Source organism: Polypterus senegalus, chromosome 12 (genome assembly GCF_016835505.1).
Source record: "Polypterus senegalus isolate Bchr_013 chromosome 12, ASM1683550v1, whole genome shotgun sequence".
Classification (NCBI taxonomy): Eukaryota; Metazoa; Chordata; class Cladistia; order Polypteriformes; family Polypteridae; genus Polypterus; species Polypterus senegalus.
Window position 1 is genome coordinate 46137636 of NC_053165.1, and position 18025 is coordinate 46155660.

At 39.0% G+C, this 18025-nt stretch overlaps 1 protein-coding gene across 1 annotated transcript in view; it reads right to left on the reverse strand.

Moving 5' to 3' along the window:
- Positions 1 to 11535, reverse strand: part of lamb2l (laminin, beta 2-like) — a 161469-nt gene extending 149934 nt beyond the window's left edge. Inside the window, 1 exon segment of the mRNA XM_039771057.1 lies at positions 11414 to 11535. The gene's annotated coding sequence lies outside the window, so the exon portion shown is untranslated.
- Positions 11536 to 18025: the final 6490 nt, after the last annotated feature.

Here is an 18025-nt window from a genome sequence, read left to right on the forward strand (position 1 = left end):
ATGTAAAAAAAAAAAAATTAAGTGTCACATTTTTGAACAGGTGCATAAGTCGGGGTCTGATTTTATAATCAAATTTTCGGGTTTCAAGACACAACTTATACAGTATATACAGTATTTGTTAGCTTCTTAAAGGTGCCCTGGGCCACTAGAGGGCACTGTGCATGGGAACAGCTAGTCTGGCACTCCCCAGTCAAATTTTATAGTATTGGGAGTCTGCTGGGGAACTTGGTGCCACTAGGGAGAGTTCCTCAGGGGGCCTGGTAACCCAGAAGTACTTACAAAGGTTTACTTGGAAGTGTTTCTGTACCCAGACATCTACACAGAAAACTTGGCGTTGGGAAATAGCTGTTGACAAGGACTCTATATGATGGAGGAAGAAAAAAAAATGTGGAGAAAGAAGGGTAAAAGGGTTAGCTGAATAGAGCAAGGGGATAATGGGCAATTGGAAAACCACCCATGGAAAATCAGATATCTATGTGTAGAAAGACCAGAAAGCTTAGTCGTTGTTATTTTTACACATTTTGGCTTTATTTTTAACTTTTTTGGTCAATAAAACCCATTTATTTATTACTTTGTTTATTCTGGTCATTATTTGAGTCTGAGGAATGGCTCACTAGTGCTGCCTAAAGTCCGCAGAGTGAAATTTAAAATCTGTTAATTCTCTCTTAAAATGTATCTCAACATACTTTGATAGAAGTAGCAAGCACTGTGTAAGCACTTTATAATATGCCAGATTATATTTAAGGTTGAGAAGGAGACTGTACCCTGGGGCTCACTCACATACTGGGCAATTTAGAATCACCGATCGACTTAACATGCACCTCTGATGTGAGAGGAAGGTCAGAATACCAAACAAAAACTTACACAGGCACTAAGAGGACATAAAAGCCCTCCATACAGACAAAGACCAGTGAGTGCTCATATTTATCAAGCATCTCAGAGAGTAGGAAAATGATCCTAACTGGCTCAAAAATCTCAGAGTGATGCACATTTGGTCCTACACTAAGGAATATAAGTTAAAACATTTAATCAATTTTCCTAATTCAGGAAACTAGTCCCAACTTTACTAAGAGTTAGGGGAGTTTGTGAGCGTCCAGAATGTGGTGTTTAGGCAGAGATTGGCACAGACATTCCTGAAAAGACAGAATCTTTTTGAAATGCTGAACAATAATGAACTCTTAACAAGATATTGATTTTTCAGAGATGAAATAATATTTGTAACAAATCTTGAACATCAAGTGATTGCTCCAATTACACAAAAATGCACTGTCAAACAAAATTTAATTGTTGGTAACATTATTTTTTTGGGTAATTAGAAAATCCAGCTTTTGAAATTTCATTGATCACAACCAATGATTTCTCCAATTTTGCACCAAATGTTGCACATCCTTACAACTTTTCCTCACCAGTTCACGTGTGATAATGTTAAAGGTAGCCGTATTTATTCAAATCATTGTGTTTTGTGGAGTTGTCGATATGATTAACGGCACACATATAAAGATATCACATGAGTGATAACACAGTACCAACATACAGGTGGTCATGAGTGCAAACTGTGTTGTAGCAGTCAGAATATTATCATGCGGCTTGGTGGCACAGGATGGGTAAATGACAGCAAAATGTCACACAGGCATGCTAAGTATTGCATTCTGCACCCCCTGGAACATTCACATTTCGTTCTTTAAGCCCAGGAAGGTTCAAGAAGGCAGGTGGAGACTGATGGGTAAATTGAGCCTCCCAGAAGATAAGGAGGAATTACAGAATGAGGCATGGCGATGATTGTGAAAGTGACTTCAGAAACAGCACAAGAATAGCTATGGCTACTTTCAGTGATGTTTATTTTATGAGACATTTCCCGTGGCCATAACAGCGGGAAGGTGATTCTTCTATAAGTATAGTTATGAATCATTTATTGTTAAATAAACACAGCCATTATCGGGCTTTACTTTCATTTGATTTAAGTGTCTCAGTCTTTCCATCTCGGTGCTTGTTACTGTATTATTCTTGATGTTGTTGCAATGTGGCCTGGTTCAATGCATAACTCTAGAGTACTTCATGAGAGTGGCATAAACCTTTTATTTGAACATAATGATCGACCTTTTGAATATTATTATTATTATTACTAGCTGAAGCCTGCTGTAGCATATGCTGGTGTAAGAATAGGAACGGAAAACGATGAGAAAGGAATTCAGAAATTAAGAAGAAATAAATACTTCTTGAAAGACGCAGGTGTGAATAGGTGTTTTGGTGGCGACGACAGATAATGAGTCAAAAGATCTAACACTATAAAAAGCCACGTACAACTGACCATGGCTGAAGACTGGTTGTTAGAATTATTATCAAGAGTAAACAGCATGTGGGTATGAGGAAGGCCGTGCTTCTGAAATTCGATTACGTAAATATAATCAATAACAACCTCAAAAAGATGTTGTTGTAGAATGTCTCTAAGTAATTCCTGCAGCTTAATCCAAAAGACTCGTACTACAATATCAGGTCTGTGCTCCGGACTTTGGGTATCCGACAGTGCATGTAGAATTTCCGGCCAAGCAGGATTACATGTGAAAGTGATAAATAAATGAGGCTGTCCGAATTAACATATTATGGCCATGGCATCCTGCTAGTTTTGTTGCATGTATCTTGGACTTCCTGGAAATGTGGACGGTAACATGGTCATTTTTGTCTACACATGCGTTGTTATTTTCAGCATTTGCTTGCCGTGCGTCTGACGGTCCTTTGTATTGTTCCACGCGCAAATCTTGTTGATGTAATCTGAGATCCCGCCCTCTGTTGGAATAGTTCGCCGATGGGGTGCAAAATACTAAATGTATTCCTCATTGCTAATCTTTGCACGTAAAATTGACATTGAGTAAGCCTTTTTCACTTGGCACTTGGTAAGGGAATAAAAGTGGGTAAACCATAGGATCGCAATTCATACTGAGCGTGGAAATCTGTTTGCAGGAGTTGCATATAGGACAGATGCAAATGTCCCTTTCGGCAGGCGATTCGCCATCTTCTCTGACAAAAATCGCTGCAACATTGGTGTGACATGTCGAGGCATTGTATCGTCATAAATCCTGCCTTGGGTTTTCCTCGAAAAGCATTCGTACAGATGCTGTTGGATTGGACTGAGCGATTTCATGCATGTGTTTGTATGATTTAGCGAAGGGGTTGATGGTTCTGAGCATGGAATCAAGCTGGAGATGTACATTTTCGCTGCATGCAGAGTTTGCTGTATTTTGTAAGTGTACTTCAGAAGATTGGCGAGAAATGCCGTGTCGGCTGCGTGTCGGCGGGACCTGTTTTGAAGAGGAGACGCTGGCAGCATGGAGGGGGGTTTGGAAGAAGACGACTAGGAATCGAGAAATGCCGTGTCGGCTGCGTGTCGGCGGGACCGGTTTTGAAGAGGAAGCAGGACAAACCAGAAAAGAAATATATATAAGAAATTATCTTTATGGTGAATCTGTAGTGTTAATGTTAGAAAACTACAAAGTGTATTTTCCAAGAAAACTACAAAACACCTTCATGAGTGCCACTTTGCAGCTCGGAGTGCTATAAAATTATGACGTCATTCATTCTCAAACATGAACTCCTACTAATCATTAGGAGTAGGAGTAGCACACTTAAGAACTATTTCTCAGGTTCTATTGTGGGGCAGAACAAATTCTTATCATAATCAGATGTTTAGTGCAATTCATAGCAGTAATACTGAGACGCTTGATAAATATGGGCACAGATGCTGTCTATTGCATTAATATAGACCCCACAAAGTAACTGATGTAAAAACCAACAACTCATATTACAGTAGAACGCATTCCTAAATAGATCAAATCTCCTATATGTCAGACAATTCTAGATGTTTCTCATTCGTAGGCTGTTCAAGGTGAAATCATTAGAATTCTGGTTCCTAATTGTACTGTCGGACATAAGAGCCTTTTAAAGTGTAATGCTGCATATTGAATCGCAGCCTTGGGATTCATTCTGTGAGAATGAGTATTCTGCAACTGATCCAGTTCTAAAAATGACCTTAGACCTGTGTTTTAAGGTGTTTACTATAGAAAGACACAACATGGAATTGTCTGTATGTGAATGACATGCTATTACAAGCTTTTGTGATGAACAGGGACCAAACTAAAAGAACACAAGCATCATTTAAAGAGTGATTCAGTCAAAGCAAAGTGTGATCTTAGATGAAGTAAAATAAATTACCAACTAGAAGAGCATTGGAACCAATTACTGACATCTGCAAAACCGATTAAGTATATTCAAGACTGATTAATCCCACTCTTTGCCTATTTGACATTAGAAACAGTATTCAAGTTTCTGACCACAAGACAAGTCATGTCATTCTCATTACGAATATGCAGAAAACTCTAATATATTAGCTCTAAAAATACAAAAAAGGAAGTCTGGAATGTAGTCAGAACTAAAAAAAGGAATACTACCAAGACTTTATATGTACCGGAGCACAATGATGTGAGACATCTGACAAATAGTTTCCTTGAAAAAATAAAAATGACGTGGTTCAATGTGCTATGTATAGATGAGCTAAATAAACCATTCATGTGCTCTGAGACTTGAGTATAACAAACGGTCCTTTTAAGTGTTTCTGAGTGCCACTCCATTCAACTGCCTCACGTCCCCCTCAGTCACCAAAACATGTTTGTGTCCCATCAACAATTATGCCAATTATGACAGTGGATGTCAGAAAGTGACAGCAATTGCTGATTGCTGTAATATCAGAGTTTCATTCAAAATGCCCTGCTTCTATTTTATGTTTTTAACCATCTAGACATGTGTATCTGGGCCTGTATGTATCAAACATTTCAGAATAGGAAAACAATCCTAACTGCCTCAAAAATCTTAGAGTAACAGAAATTTGGTCTACTCTTACAAGTAGGAGTAAAAGCATTTTATCATTTTTCCTATGTTTAGGAAACTACACCTAACTTCACCAGGATTTAGGAGAGCTCTCAAGCTGTCCTCACTCACTAGGAGATGCAATAAGATGGCATTCAGGCAAAGATTGGCTTACACTTCCCAGGAAAGGCTCAATGTTTTGGAAATGCTGGACAACAATAAACTCATAATGAACTCATAAAAAATACATTGATTTGACTGAGATGAACTAATATTTGTAATAAATTGTGTGCATCCCATAATTGCTCCATCTATGGAGAGAAGGCACTGTCAGCTGAAATTAAAGTGTTTGTAAATGTATGCTTTTTGGCCAGAGAAGCTTTGCAATAGCGATGATTTAGTATGCCTCAACCAAGCATTTATTGAATTCTGCACCAACATTTCAACACCCTTGAAACATGTGAGGTACACAGATTATACATTTGCCCATAACTCCATGTGAGGTAATGTTAAAGCAAGCCACATTCATGTAAACTGTCAGACAGTCAGTCATTTTCCAACCCGCTATATCCTAAAAAACATGGTCGCAGGGGCCTTCTTCTTCTTCTTTTGGCTGCTCCCGTTACGGGTCGCCACAGCGGATCATCTTCTTCCATATCTTTCTGTCCTCTGCATCTTGTTCTGTCACACCCATCACCTGCATGTCCTCTCTCACCACATCTATAAACCTTCGCTTAGGCCTTCCTCTTTTCCTCTTGCCTGGCAGCCCTATCTTTAACATCCTTTTCCCAATATACCCAGCATTTCTCCTCTGCACATGTCCAAACCAACGCAATCTCGCCTCTCTGACTTTGTCTGCCAACCGTCCAACCGTTGAGCTGACCCTGTAATGTCCTCATTTCTAATCCTATCCATCCTCGAAAATACATATCATGTCCTTCTCTCAGGTAAGATGAATTTTTATTCTAGTATTACTTTTGGTACAATTCTAAGGAGCAATTCTGAGATGCCTGATAAACAGGGGCTCTGCTCTGCGGCAGGGTGACAAACTGATTCAAGTCACGCAACCACATTCATCGGCATCATGCAGTTCAACATTCGGCATCAAAGTACATGGATCTCTTGAAAAGTGTCTATTCCACATGATATTTGTCAAGAATATAAGGGCTTTATTTGTAAATTGTTCATCTGTGTATAATAAACAAAGGTTTAAAAGTTTTATTTTGTTTCCTTATTTTTTGGTATACCTGGAAAAGGTTTCCTTCTCCAACCTGCTTGCAATCTTAAGCCTGAGAGTGCATCTGTTTCTTCAGAATCCCACAAAGGGTAGCCAGGGAATATTGCTCCCTAAAGCTTTGATCAAACCCCCCCATAACAAAACAACTGCCCCTTCCTGTTTTTTGCTTCCTGCAAATGATGTTGAAGATATGGATGTGGGGCCTCAAGCTTCTTTTCTGTTTCCAGTGCATCTTTAGGATTGCAATAGTGAAGATTGACATCATAATTGGCAAAGTGGAGATTGTACTACCAGAACAACTTTAGCGACTCAACAAATATGTTTATGGATGACAGAAATGAGTCAGGAGAGTTTTCTTTCTCCTAGAGAACTTTATTTAAATACTAAATGGTAGACAGATGCCTGTGGAATTAAAGCATGTAAGTACTTTAAGACAGGACTAAAAATCTTTCTTCTTGTGTCAATGGCATGAACTTTACTAGAAGTGTTTTCATACGTTTTTGTTGTTAAGTGAAACAACAAAGTTTTACTTAAATTTCCATTTTACATGAAAAATTTCACTTCATACTAATTACTGTTTCCTGGATTATTGGTTTTGTTTCCTCTTGGAATGTGGTATTTTACCTACCGTATATACTCATGGATAAGTTGGGGTTTGATTTTACCGTATAATTTCCGGTATTTTATAATGTCGGTTGTATAAGTCGAATGTGGAAAACTCACGCTATTGGTCCAAGAGATTATGATAAGCTAATGCCCACCTGAGAGAGTAACCATGGAGCACACAGCCTTTTTTTCGGTGTATTGTACCTATGAGACCACAGGGTAATACCCAAACTATTCCGAAGTGATGTTTGCACTGTTTTGTGTTTTTTGTATCTCACACCTTCATACACCTTTATCATAAGAGCATTCCTTATCAACAATATATCGTTCGATCAGAAGAAAATATGAAGTAGGTTTTAAATTAAACATCACTGAAGTAGTGAAAGAAATTGGTAACTGCGCTGCTGTGACAAAATTCGATGTGTCTGAGAAACTGTTCCGAGATTGGAGGAGGCAAGAAGGTGTAAAACAAAAAAATATGATTCATTTTTCAGGTTTCAAGACCCGACTTATACGTGAGTATATACAGTAAATATTTTAAATCTTTTCCAAATAAACTTTCTATTATTAAGAAACTTCTTTGATATTGGGCCAGAAATGTTATGTCAGTCACAAGTATCCAAACAGGATATGCTAGTCCAAGAGTCCGGCTGCTTTTTTAATTTCAGTCGACCTCCGCGAATTGCATGTTAGCAAAAAGACAATGTGGTAACCACAAGAAAGGTGTTCACTGAACCAGGAGATGCACTTGAATGCTACAAACTGCTCAAAACACAGAAAGGGTGCTGCCAAAAACCAAAGCGCTAAACCACGGGTGTCAAACTCCAGGCCTGGAGGGCCGCAGTGGCTGCAGGTTTTCTTTCTATCCCTTTTCCTAATCAGTGTCCAGTTTTCACTGCTGATTAACTTCTTTTCCCTCTATTTTAATAGTCCTGTTTTTGAGGATTAAGTCTTCTGTATTGATTCTTTTCTTCATTAAATGACAGCCCAACAGAAATGAGACGTGAAAAGAGCCAACAGATGACCAGTTAAATTGGAGCTTCAAACTCCAACCAGTTCCTTCATGTGAGGCTGATTCTTGCTGTTAATTAAACCCGTTATTCAATTCCATGGCTTGTTGCCGCTCTCATTCTGCCACAGCAGACATTTCCGAAACTGTTGATATTCTGGTTTTTTTTCTAAAACTCCTAAAATGTTTTGGTAACCTGAGGGATCAACCTTACTGAGAGCTTCATCTTTATTTTCAGATTTAGTTTGATGGGTACAGGTGAGCTGGTCATGTCCTGCTTGTTTTATGTCTCATTACTGTCCAGCTGCTAATTAAGGAAAAAACAACTAAGGGGCCTGAGTCAAGCTAATTAAAGTTAAGGCTAAAGAAGTTAATTAGCATCAAGAACTGGTCACTAATTAAGAAGATGGTTAGAATGAAAACCTGCAGCCACTGCGGCCCTCCAGGACTGGAGTTTGACACCCCTGCCAAGGCAAAACAAGAATTGCCAGGAGTTATTAACTAGAATTAGATGTTGTCAACAAAACTGAGATATTAAAACCGCAGAGAAAGCCGAGAAGTGAAACCGTAGGAGTTGTGAACCAAAAAACAACATAACATACTAACAGCAGAATGACAGAAGTTGTTAAAGGGATGAACCCATAGTTTAGGATGCTGCAGTGAGTACCATAAAGCACCCATGATGTGGCGTTTAGAGCCTTTTGTGAGGCAGCCGTTTAGCAACAGTGTGTAATGTTCTGCTGTCACAGTCATAGAATGCCAAAGCTACCAAATGGCAATATGAGGCACATGAAATTAAACTATAAAAGTATCTATAACTGGAACATAACTATTAATACACAGCAGATATGCATGAACATTTTTTAAGCTAAAATCTTCCACAAACCTACAACAGAGCTATGGGAACATTAAATAAGAAACAAATTTAACACAATGTCCCAATTCATAACAAGGGGTTTCAGTTAAATTTAACATGGAACATAAATATATGGTAGTAGAGTTGACCAAAATCTTGATAGTTCTGTGTCTAAAATGTATAAAATAATAAAAAAGGAGAATAACATACAACATGTGCCTGAGGGTACGTGGGTCACCCATCAACTTCAGCAATGGTTGAACAACGCAGACCACTGAAAATATTCAATAGCTTTTAGATGGCATACTGTCTGGTATTCAAAATTTAAGTGCAAAAACGGGTGTGAACATTTGCTACTTACAAAGGGACCAAAGGCGTTCACGCTGCCTGTAAGGTCAGAGAAAAATGACTGGGAGGCAATGTCTTGTACATGCAATGTATACAGAGCACCCTAGGTGGACTAAGTGTTGTTAGTAACTCTAAATAGTTAGCACTAAATTAGATAGATAGATAGATAGATAGATAGATAGATAGATAGATAGATAGATAGATAGATAGATAGATAGATAGATAGATAGATACTTTATTAATCCCAAGGGGAAATTCACATAATCCTGCAGCAGTATACTGATACAAAGAAACAATATTAAATTAAATAGTAATAAAAATGAAAAGAATTAAAATAAAATTAATGTTCGCATTTACTCCCCCGGGTGGAATTGAAGAGTCGCATAGTGTAGGAGCTGCTTGAAGCCAAGATATGTTTGTATAATAAGAGTCTAAATGGCCACATCCTCAGAAACCAAGATTGTGCGTTTCAAATCAAAAATGTAATTCTGAGATTGCCTTTCATTAGACTTAGCACAACATCTATGCTCAAATTACATTCACAAATGTAAAAGGCAGATCAGATTTCTTGATCATTCTAGAATAGCATTTTCAGTCTGTGCTGTTGCCATCCCCTTGCCCTTATAATAATGAACTTGTTAATGAGACCCTCCTGAAGACTACACACCAGCATGCATTGGCACATGTGTACATGAGGAGACTTTCAAGCATTGATCTATAAAAAGTTCCCGGCAGTGAACTGGTGACCAGTTCAGGTCAGGACTGGTACCCTGTTCAGGGCCGTTTCCCACCTGGCACTGCAGGGACAGGCTCTTCATTGTCTGTCATTTTCCGTATTTACATAAACTCTTTGGTTTAGTGCTGTTGAAACACCTCTGACAGTTTAACTACTCAATCTCACCAAGGCTGGACACCAGTGACTACTAATAAAACACGGAAATCATTCAGCCTTTACAAATCAAAGAATACAATACAGTGGGTGTGTGTTTGAGGGTGGGATGACATTTTCTGCAGAAAAGTAAATATACTGTACCCTGCTACCTACCCCTGAGAAACTAACAGGGTGGGGAAGTACTAGAATATATTTTTAAAAGCAGGTGCTGCTCTAAGAAACTGAGAGTCTGTATGCATTGGACTTCCTGTTCATCTATTGTTCCATGTTATTAAATTGAAAAAAATGTACACATACATGCATGCATAAGAATAAATTAGAGCCACTATAGTGGTTCTGGGTAATCTGATAAGTATTCCCTTATCACTGCAATGAGCACTACAGCGGGAGGAAAATCAGGCACAAGCAAGCTTCTAGTAGTTATTTGTAGTTATTCATAAAATGTATAAAATATTAAGCATAACATATACAACGTGTGGCTGACAACACTTGGGTCACCCAACAACTTCACCAGCATTGAACATTGCAGCTCATTGAAAATATGCATTAGGTCCCAGAGGGCATGCTGTCTGGTATTTAATATTTTGGAGCAAAAAAGGTGTGAAAATTTGCTAACTACAAAGGGATCAAGGCTTTCACGTTGCCTGTGAACTTGAGAAAAAGGACCGTGAGGCCATGTCTAGTAATATGCGTATATATAAAGATAAAGAAGAGCCGCGACAGACATTCAATAAGCTGTTCCTATGTCGCTACAGTGAGCGCGCCTGCCGGAGCCGATTCAGACACAACATACAAGCCAACATTTGACGGTGAGCCGCTGGTTCGTTGGAGACACTCTCTCCTGTTTAGGTTTGGGTTATTATGGGCGATCGGAAATTCAGCGTCAATTCTGCCATCCTATTGAACCCGCTGATCCATTAAGGGTGCCAGTGCTAGCTGGATCGGACTGTAACAGCAGTAACCAAACCTGATGTGAGAGTCCGTCCATCACTGGACACCTTCACGTACAGTAAACACAAGACTCCAAAGGGAAATATATATATATATATATATATATATATATATATATATATATATATATATATATATATATATATATATATATATATATATATTACAATTTGATTCAAAGTAATTATTTTTTGGTTTGCCGTTGCGTTTCCACACAGAACTTTGAGACACGGTAAGGAATAAACGTTCTCAATTAAATGTGTCTAACACTTTCCAACACTAAATACAGCATTATTACTGATAAGCACCCGCTTGTGCCACTTCATAGCGATTATTAGAGGACATAAGCCGCGACATTATGATGTCGCTCTCTGGCATTGCGCTCAACATTAGAGCTTAGCATCGTTAAGCTTACACATTTTTAATTTCAGGTACTCAAAATGAATTTTCTTAGAGCAAATGCCACAGCATATAAGTCACTATCTTAAGCCGTTTCTGCCCGCGCGGCATGCGAAGGAGTCGCTGAAGTGGCTGACCCAAGGTATCCAGCAGCAGTCCAGTCACTCCTTTGGCTACACTGACGACGCACTTGACATGTCCTGTTTTGTAATGTTAATTGCTGAAAAGCCATTAAAAGAATAAGGAAAACTGGCTCACCTGCTCACACCGAAGCAGTGGCAGCACTCCACCTGCTACCAGTCAGTCCGAAACTCAGTCATAGTCTCCAATCTTGGGAGGGGCTACGCGAGGCTCATCGAGAAGGGGCAACGCGGGCGAGAACACGGAATAAAGCAGGAAAATAGCTGCAGCTGCCGGTGAGCAGGTAAACAGTTACCGTACGTCTCCGCCTACTCTGCCCAGCGTTTGGTGTGTGACCCGCACGCGCTACTGTGTGTCTCCAAGTGGCACACTCGACTCCAGATCATCTGGCGCACTCGTCGCACTAAGCGACCTTTCTGTTTTAGAACAGCCGGCATCGCTTCTGGTTTCGATTTGCTGTGTGTTCTTTAAGCTTAAAAAAAAGCAATTTCTGTCTGTTACAGTTAACCGGATTTTTTAAAAATACGTAAATATATATATGCCTAAACAAAAATTAAAATAAAAAATATTAGATTAAAATGGGTTTGAATAATTGAATTCAACGAATTAAAGTTATATGTTAATGACAACACTGTGCAGAATTAACTATTCCAAAAAAGTATTAATCACACGTGCTGTAGTTTCCGGTATCCGTGTATCAGAGGGTTTGTAACGTTATTTATTATATAAAGCCCCTTATGATTATCAACTATGCAAAAAGTCCTGTATAACAGAATGACTTTATTAACATACATCTATCCATCCATTTTCTAACCCGCTGAATCCGAATACAGGGTCACGGGGGTCTGCTGGAGCCAATCCCTGCCAACACAGGGAACAAGGCAGGAACCAACCCACCACAGGACACACACAAACACACCAAGCATACACTAGGGCCAATTTAGAATCGCCAATCCACCTAACCTGCATGGGGAGAACATGCAAACCCCACGCAGGGAGGACCCGGGTCTCCTAACTGCGAGGCAGCAGCGCTACCACTGCGCCACCGTGCCACCCTATTAACATACAGTATAGCTTTATATTCATTGTTTAACTGTTTCATTTATTATTCAATTCAATGTCTTAAATTTTTTCAGCTCTCTTAATTCTTAATTCTATGGCTTGTACTGTGCTGTTACTAGTGAAATTGTTAAAGCTGGCTAACTGAAATTATTAAAACATAAACTAGTTATCGAAATGTTTTAGCATCGTTTGATCCTGAACAACTTAGAGTTTGGATATGTTAAAAGTATACGTGTACACTCACTTTTTAATAGGAGTAGGTTTATTCTCAACCAATAGCAATGCATGATTTGAAATGCCAAATCTGTTAGTTACGCCGTGTCCTGCCTAATGGCTGGTTTGTTCCTTATTTGGCCTTACAAAGAAATGTATGTCAGGTTAATGTTTGGTTCGAGTGAGTGTAGATATGTACATGAATGTGCCCTATAATGGACCAAGTACCCCACCCTGGACTGTTTTTGCCTTAATGCAACTTTGGCCCCTTCTGCCCTATAGCTGGTTTGATAAAGGATGGATGAAATGAATGGATGAGTATGGGAGTGGGTAACTGTGGATTCAGCAAATATTCAGACCGCTTCACTTTCTGCATACTTTATTGTGTTGAAGATTTCATTTTAAGATGTATAAATTTGCCATTTTCCCCATCATTCTATGTTCAATAACTCATAATGACAAAATAACATGATTTTATTAAGATTTGAAAAATTATTAAAAATCAAAAACTGAAATCTCTCATTCATTTGATGTATTCAGACCCTTAATTCGGTACTTTGTTGAAACCCCTTTGGCAACAGTTATAGCTTTGGGTATGTCTCTGCAAGCTTTATAAACTGCCATCTTCATGTCTCCCACATATGCTTTGTGGGGTTTAAGTCAGGACTGGCTGGCCACACGTGGACAATCAGAGACTTGCATTGCCTTGGCTATATGCTTTCAGGTCATTGTCATCCTGAAGGGTTAAATGCCACCCCAGTCTGAGATTCTGCACACTCTGGAGCAGATTTTCTTCAAGGACTTCTCTGTATTTGGCTGCATTCATTTTTACTTCAATTCTATTTGCCTATCCCTACCACTGACCCGGCTTTACTGAACTCATAATATTAGGAAGGTCTTCGCCAGGCGGTGTGCCTGAGGTCCTGTCAAAAGACTTTAATTTGTGCCTCATCAGACCAGATGATCATTTTCTTCATGCTCCCAGAGTCCTTTCAATACTGTCATATGCCTTTTACTCAAGAGTGACTTCCATCTAACCACTGTACCTTAAATTCCTGATTGATGTAGTGCTGTGGGGATGGTTGTCATTCTGCTAAGTTCTCCCCTCTCAGATGAAGGCATCTGAAGCTCTCTTAGAATGACCATTGGGTTCTTGGTCACCTCCCTGGCCTAGTTACTCAGTATGGCTTGACAGACAACTCTAGGAATAATCCTGGTGGTTCCAAACTTCTTCTATTTTACAATTATTGAGGGTACTGTGCTCCTGGGAACACTCATAGATTTAGAAATGTTTTTATCCCCTTACACTCATCTATGCCTAATCACAATTTGATCGTGGACCTGCCATGCAGTGTGTACTTGTGGGACCTTCTATACACAGGTGTGTGACTTTCTGAATGATGTCCAGTTTGCTTCAGGTGGACTCCACTCAAGTTCTTGACATATCTCAGAAAGAACCAAAGCAATCAGGAGGTACCCTGACCACAATTTGGAGTGTCACAACATGAAGTCTTTCATTTTTTGATTTGAATACATTAGTAAACCTTTCTAAAAACATGGTTTTCACTTTGGTCATTAAGGGGTATTGAGTGTAGATCGATGGGCACAAATGTTAAATTTATACATTTAAAATTAAATCTACAGTACAACACAATAAAGTGAACAGAAAATGTAGGGGTTTGAATAATTTGTAAATCCACAGCAAGAAAGACATCCCATCCGGCCCTGTCTTGGTCCAGGGTGGTACACCAGTTTGCTTGAATATTTTCTGCCTCCCCACAACTTTGAAATGGACTACCTCAGTTGGCATTATTGCTTTGTGATCCATCTTAGAAAGCATGAAAGTTTTCTAAGTTGCTTTTTTGTCTTCCAGCATCCCTGTAATTTAAAACAGAAATTCAAAAATGAATGAATGGGTGGATATGTGGGATTCTCATTTAACAACAACAGCAACATTTAATTCTATAACACGTTTTCATACAAATGATGTAGCTCAAAGTGCTTTACAAGATGAAGAAAGAAAAGAGAAAGATATAAAAATAAGATTAGACAATACTAAGTAACAAAGAATAAAGTAAGGTCCAGTGGCCAGGAAAACAGAAAAAAAAACAAAACAAAAAAAATCTGCAGGGGTCCCGAGGCCATGAGACCACCCAGCCCCCACTGGACATTCTACCTGACATAAATGATCTCAATCAGTCCTCATGGTTTATAGGCTTCACATGGAAGAATTAGACGATGATGGTCATGTGGACCTCTGGCTTTCCATCCATCAATGTAGAGACAGCACGGTGCTTTGATCAGAGAGTGGTGCTGTAGATCGATACCACAGAAAACCAGAAAAGGAACAGCAGAGAAAATAGGGGTTAGTATGGATTGAAGAGATACGATTAAACTGATAATTCAATGCATATACATAATATCAGGGTTACACTAAAATGAAGCTATAAGAAAGCCATGTTTAAAATAATGTGTTTTTAGCAGTTCTCCACTGTATTAGCCTGGCGAATTCCTATTGGCAGGCTATTCCAGATTTTAGGTGCATAACAGCAGAAGGCCGCCTCACCACTTCTTTTAAGTTTGGCTCCTGTAATTCTAAGCAGACACTCATCTGAAGATCTACGGTAACGATTTGGAGTGTAAGGTGAGAGGCATTATAAGGTATAGGATGGAGCGAAATTATGTAAGGCTTTGTAAGCCATAAGCAGGATTTTAAAGTCAATTCTAAATGGCACAGGTCTCCGTTTTTTGTTTCAGAGTTATTATTATTATTACTAGCCACGTTACATGTTTCAAGACAAATAATAGAATCATTTTAAAATATTTGCCACCCCTTGCCCTATGTAATGTCTTTTCTCTGTATTCACGTGTGTCTGAACCCCCCTTCACCAGCGCTCCCTGTCTCGAGTGTGTTCCTGTAAAGCCTGCTTCTCAGACTCTTGTCATTATTTTGAGGCACCTTTCTTGCCTTCCTGTCCGGTTTTATACTTTCCGTCTTTAAAGGTGACTCTCTCAGCATGCACATTTACTTCTTCTTGTGTGTCTCAAACATTTTGTCCCCAAACTGGCCAATCACACCAAAGCCCAACTGGCCAATCAGATTGATCTGAGGGACTGGACAGACATTTACATTTATTTAATTGGCTGACGCCTTCATCCAAAGAGACACAATTGGTTACATTTCTTTTTCCAGATGGAGTACAGGCAGGTGAAGTGATTTGGTGATGGTCACACAGTGTCAGGATTTGAACCTACAACTTCAGGCTTTGAAATCCAAAGCCTTAACCAATGTGCCACACTGCCTGCAGACAGACCTTAGCATTTTATTAAATAGTATATCATTCTTTTACTTGGCAGGGGCCTTTATCTACGTTAAACTACATAATGCCACATTGATTATAATCAGTCAAATGGCCTAATGTTACTTTTTGGCTGTACATCGAACCCTCTTTCTATGGCAGGTGAATTCTTGACTTACCTGCATTGAATCTCCATGACTTTCTGCCCACGGTTTAAACTAAATAACAAGAATAGATGGTGTCACAAAAATGACCATAAGACATTGAAAAGGTTTGGGGCAGCCACCCATATAATTGTTCCTGGCTGCAAAACTGATTCAAAAACAAAGACATGTTCATTCAACTGAATCCAAAACAGAACTGACTCATTGGAGACAAGATGGTGGCCAGTAAAGGAAGTGAAGTCATCGATACCGGAACCGGAAGTGACGTCATTGGCTGCCTCAGAGCCGGGCGGGATTTCCCTAGAATGGTCTGCAAAAGATCGAGAGGGAAAATTAGTGCACTTCGCCACCCCCTGGTCTGGCATGGAATCACATGTATTCAAGCCCTTTAGTTGTTTCCTAAACACACGTGGGTGACAATGGATGGGTTTTTAAAGGATTATGAAATATATTTTCTAATTTGTATAATCCTTGAAACACAATAATATGCACCACTACTAAATTTCTTTTCAGTTTTGAACTTTTCTTCTTTGATTATTTGAATAAATTTCATTACTTTAGATACACTTTAAACCAGGCAACATAGTGTAATATTGCATCTGTTGTTAAGCAGAACACATTGAATTGTGAAGAATACCTTTCTAACTGGTTAACTAGACTGCACAAAATAAGAATTATTTAAGACCTTTTAAAAATGCCAGAAAATAAACACAGTCTTTAGAGCTCTTAAAGCTTTTGAAGTGACGTGATTGTGGCAAGTGCCCAAAAAACCCTCTTGAAAAATGAATTATAAGCTGCCTGATCGGATTAGAGAAAGTGCGCCAACACCTGCAAAGATTGAATTTATTGGCGAAAATGACATGATGAAAGAAAAATGTTTGTGACGAGAATACAATAGCAAGAACACAATTAAAGTTTAGATTTGAGGCCCCTTTAAAGATGAGTTTGTAAACAAAATCTTACCTCTGTCTCACATCTAACAAAGTGCCGATAAAAACCGGTTGGGAAAAGAATTATAAGAATATTAAATTTCACTTTGGTCAGTTTAACAATGTTTTTGTAAGATAATTTGTCTAGGTAATTTTGTTTTTTTACAATACCATTACATTCGATATATTAAACACATCTAGGCTTTGCAAACAGATAATAACATGTTAGGCAACAATACTCTACTAAGATTGCAGTAATTTGATAAGCAATAATCATACAGCAGCAAATGTCTTGTTGTTTTTTTAACTTCTGACAATTTTTTCAAGGCACCTAACATGAACCAATTAATGCCAGCTGTTGCTCATTGCTAATGTTGTCTTCTGCTCAGGTATCATCCTGCTGTTTCACTGAAAACATTTTATGAAACCTGAGCAAGTTGGGAATTTTCAGCAATGAAGGCACCTGCATGCCATTTCCCCTATAATCGGCTTCCTTCCCAGCCACCTGAATCTTGAAGGATTAACCCTGACTATTCATAACGTCCGTTGTTGCAGCTCAAAGAAATGTTTAAATGCAACGCACGACTCGTCATGTACAGTAGTACCACCAAAGAAATCCGGACTTGTAGTCTTTGAACCTTTCTTACACTTTACTTTACTTGAGTATTTACTCTAGAAACTGTAAAACTGATATGAATGCAACTATCACATAAGCAAACACAAATACGCTGCAGGTCAACATGTTGTTTCTGGCTACGTGATCAAAATTGGTAGCGACCTGATGGTTAGTGTCCTTTCCTTACCTTGTTGTACTTGTTGTTCTTCTCCGCTTAAATAAATTATCCCAGGGCCTATGAAAGGTCACATGACTCGCCTCAAATACGTTCACCCACTAGCACTTCATGAGTTCGAAGAAAGCATTTTAAGAGGATTGGGGATGGCAGACATTAACCGCTCTGTACACAGGAGAGTGTGGGTGGCTAGTTGTCCTAAGTCTCCAGAACAGTGCCTGTGTGTATGTGGATATTGTGTAGTGACACCCCAAATCCCAGGCACACAATT